The sequence below is a fragment of the Saccopteryx leptura genome, chromosome 1, assembly GCF_036850995.1.
Source record: "Saccopteryx leptura isolate mSacLep1 chromosome 1, mSacLep1_pri_phased_curated, whole genome shotgun sequence".
Classification (NCBI taxonomy): Eukaryota; Metazoa; Chordata; class Mammalia; order Chiroptera; family Emballonuridae; genus Saccopteryx; species Saccopteryx leptura.
This window is the reverse complement of record NC_089503.1, coordinates 285544144-285548683: the sequence shown is the minus strand read 5'-3', so window position 1 is coordinate 285548683 and position 4540 is coordinate 285544144. Positions and strand designations below refer to the sequence as shown.

General features: G+C 40.0%; 1 non-coding gene across 1 annotated transcript; it reads left to right on the top strand.

Moving 5' to 3' along the window:
* Positions 1 to 2015: 2015 nt before the first annotated feature.
* LOC136390212 (U6 spliceosomal RNA) lies at positions 2016 to 2122 on the top strand. The gene has a single exon (XR_010748644.1). It is a non-coding gene; the product is annotated as a U6 spliceosomal RNA (small nuclear RNA).
* Positions 2123 to 4540: the final 2418 nt, after the last annotated feature.

Genomic DNA, 4540 nt, shown 5'->3' with positions numbered 1-4540 from the left:
CTGCCAAACTTAGTGAAAATCCGACATGAAGTACTTGGTAAGTAATTATTATTATATGCTTTAACTTGCTGTAACTCTGCTTTATAAATTTTATAAAGTAAAATTACTTCCCTACTTTATCAATCACCATTACTGTGGAACTGGTGGGCGGTTAGAAAATTTTACTACTAACAGAGATACAAAAGTGGATGGTAGGTATAAAAAGGTTGACTACCCCTGGAAACGGTCAGAGGGAGACCTCAAATATCCATGCCCTGTAGCCATTAGGGGTTTCGCTTAGGCACAGAGTATCAGCCAAGTGGCATGAGGTCAGCCCCTCAGCCTGACTTTGTAATTCTCTTCATGATTTCTTCAGAGAAATTATTTGCTAAAATTGAATTTACTTTTTTTTAAGGATTCGTGAAGGTCTCAGAGCAGACAGGGTCTCTTTTGATTTGTTACTGAGTCGTTTTTTGTCCCATTCTCCAGAAATTTCTTAAAGTTCATAATTCTATTCCTAACTGCCATGCCATTGTTTTTTCCCTTAAATCTGAATTCCTTCTGCCCTCTGTAGTATTTGGCTCACGTGGCAAGTCCTTCTTTTCTAATATCCTCTTTTCTTAGTATTTATGATGCCAACCTCTCATTTCTTTCACTCATCCTCATTGATCTTCATTGATCTTTCTTCTGCTTTCTGTCTCCTACAGGAATGATAACCTCAAGTTTTTGCCCTCTGTCTTCCTCAAAGGTTTTCATTTCTGTGTTACTGACCTCAAGTAGTACTTGTAGATATATTATTAATATTTTAAAATAATATATGATATTTTGAAATTTATAGTAAGTGGCTAGATAGCATTTCCATTGTAGTATTAAGTTCTTATGTGTTGAACATTTCCATTTATATGTTCCATCATCCCCTAATTCATTTATCTAGTTATTCAGAAAACATTTTTCAAATAATTCTGGCTTCCTATTATGTGCTCAGGCTATATATATGGGTGAATATGACAAGGTTCTCCAAAGCTCACACAGTCATATTCAACATCATCTCCCCTGAGGTAGCTCTTCCTTAATACTTCTCTTTCTACCAGCAACCTGACATTCTTCCGCTTATATAGGCAGGCACGGACCTTGAGGTTTTACTTGACTTATCTATTTCCTGATCCTTAAATACTAATCAGTTGTCAAATTCTGTTGACTCTCTATTTGGATTCTCAAATTCTCATTGCTATCACACGAGACACTAGGCATGTCTTACTATGCCTAGAGTCCTGCAAAACTCTCTTAATTGATGTTGAAAGTCAAAGGGCCTTTTGTTCTCTGCTATTTTAGCTCATTTTATAGGCTGTAGATTTATCTCCCTAACTCATAGGCTTCATTGGGTACTGCTTCTTCTCTATGATCTTTCATGACTGTACAAGAAATAGGCCATAAGCCAATTCCATGATTCTGGAATTCAAGGCTTTCCCTGATTCGACCCCCGCCTTCTCTTTCATTCCCAAGTACTGCCATCACTTCTATTGGTTCCTTTCTAGCTTTGAACTGCTCCTACCTCAGTCTTCCTCATCTTAGTAAATGTCAACTTCTTTCTTCCAGTTCCTCGGGCCAAACCTCAGAGTGGACTTTGACATCGTTCATCTGCACATGTCAACTGTCAACCAGTCCTACTGGATCTCATTCCCCGTGCTGCCACGTGAGTCTGAGGGACAACAGCTCTCACCTGGACTATTACAAAAGCACCCTGAATGATCTCACACTTTCTACTGAAGGGACCAAAATTCTGCCACCCTAAAACTGCTTTAGGGATATTAAATTTTTTTAATTAAAAATATTTTAAATTTATTTATTGATGTTAGAGAGAGAGCAATGAAAAAGAGAGAATGATCACTTTATTGTTCCACTCATTCATGCATTCATTGGTTGTTTCTTGCATGCACCCTGACCGAAGACTGAACCCACAATCTTGGCTCTAACCAACCGAGCAAACCAGCCAGGGCAGAGAATACTGCTTTTAAGAAGTTTATTAAGACACAAAAGTGCGTACTTCGGCAGCACATATATTAAAATTGGAACGATGCAGAGAAGATTAGCATGGCCCCTGAGCAAGGATGACATGCAAATTTGTGAAGCATTCCATATTTTTTTGAAAATTAAATCAGTTAAAAAAAAAGACACAAAAGACTCAGAAAGAATCTTTGACTTGACTCTCCTCCTTTCTTGTTCAAGAGATTTAGACAAAGAAATATATTTCAGGAAGGAGAAGTTAAAATGTCATTTTTTTCTGCATAATTTGAATTAAATATGGTGACTAGACTGCTTCCAGCAGGGGCCTCTTGGCTAAATACCTGTGTCCCATTGTTTCTGAGTCACCTGGCAAGGATTTTTCTGCCATGTGTATTTTTTTTTTTGGAAAGACCACTTCCTTTATTTTCTTTCCTGCCATGTGTATTTTACTTTTCTTCACTACCTATAAATCTCCCATTCTCATTTCTGAAATCTAATACCCTGTCCCCCACACCCCTTTCTTCTTTGTCCAAAAATGTTTTGTATTCCCAGTGTTGCCTTGCTGTTTTTGGAATGTTCATGGACTTACCATGCCTATGTGAATTGCCCCTGTACCTGTATTACATTTTTATTTTCTCCTGTTAACCTATATCTGTTAATTTGATAGTTAGCCCAACCAGAAGAACTTAGAAGGTGGGAGGAAAAGTGTTAATATTTGTTTAGCCCCCACACTACTCTTGCCCCTCTACCATCCTTAAAACACCAGCCAGAGGGATCCCTGATAACAAAATTGTGTCACTCTTTTTTTTTTTTTTTTTTTAGATGCGAGGAGGAGGGATAGTGAGACTCCTGCATGTGCCCCAACCAGGATCCACCCAGCAACTCCATTTGGGGAAAATGCTGGAGTACTGAGCTATCCTCAGCACCTGAGGCTAACACACCTGGACCAACTGAGCTATCCTCAGCACTTAGGGCCCCGCTTGAACCAATCGAGTTCCTGGCTGAAGGAGAGGAAGAGAGACAGAGAGAATGGGGAGAAGTAGATGGTCGCTTCTCCTATGTGCTCTGCCTGGGAATTGAACCTGGGACGTCCATATGCCGGGCAGATGCTCTATCTACTGAGCCACTGGTTAGGGCCATGTTACTCTTATTTTAAAATCTTCTGGTGACTTTCTATCTTACTCAGACTCTAATGCCCAAATCCATGACACATCTTAGAGGCCCATGGCCTTTGGCTGCCTCCCAGCCTTGTATGCCAACATTCTCCCTCTTGTATCCTTGTTGCAGCCACAAGGCTTTCTTTATGTTTCCCTAACATGCTGAGTAGCTACTGACTAAGGGATCTGCATTTTCTGTTCTCTTTGTCTCTACATTCTGTCCCCAGATAGCTACATAGCTTTATCCCTTACTTTGCCCAGATATCACCCTGCCTGACCACCCTATCTAAATATCACTCCTCAGTTTACTCTAGTCCTTCTACCTGTTTTATTATCTTTTTTCTTCCTTCCTTCCTTCCTTCCTTCCTTCCTTCCTTCCTTCCTTCCTTCCTTCCTTCCTTCCTTCCTTCCTTCCTTCCTTCCTTCCTTCCTTCCTTCCCTCTCTCTCTTTCTCTTTCTCTCCTGTCTCTTTCTTTCTTTGTGTGTGAGAGAGAGAGACAAAAGAGGAAGGGAGAGAGATAAGAAGCATCAACTTACAATTTTGACACTTTGGTTGTTCATTGATTGCTTCTCATATGTGCCTTGACCAGTAGGCTCAAGTAGAACCAGTGACACTGTGCTCGAGCCAGAGACCTTAGACTCAAGCCAGCAACCTTGGGCTTCAAACCAGTGACCTTTGGCCTCAAGTCAGCAACTATGGGATCATTTTGATGGTCCCTGTTCAAGTCAGTGACTCTACACTCAAGATGGCAAGACTGCACTCAAGCCAGATGAGCCCACACTCAAGCCAGCAACCTTGAAGTTTTGAACCTGGGACCTCAGTGTCCCAGGTTGATGTTCTATTCATTGCACCACCACCGGTCAGGCCTGCTTTATTTTCTTGATAAGACTTATTACTATCTGATATATCATGTGCATATGTATGTATGTATGTATGTATTTTTTGTTTTCTTCTCCTTCCCCTCTAGCATATAAATTCCTACAGAGCAGGAAAGTTATGTTTATTTGTGCTTTATTATCTCTGCTGTATCTCCAGTGCCTAGAATAGACCTCAGTCAATACTTATTAAATATACAAAATAATTATTTTCTCTATTATCAAGGAATCTTACAGGAAAATAATAGTACACTCAAATCAGTCAAAGAGATTATATAACAGAAGTGTGAGCATAGTGTAGGGAAACCACACAGTGAGGTACCTCAAGATTAGTAACAGCAGAGGCTCTCTTACCATCCCTGGACCTGAAGGAGTGAGGGGAGAGAGTTGTGTAGAGAAGGTACAGAGCTGTGGCCTTGGCATTCCAAAATCACTCACCTCTAGGACCAGCTACATAATTTCAGAAACTAATCTATATAAATAAAAATGTAAATGTTCGTTTGTTCAAAATCTTAAATCTCCTA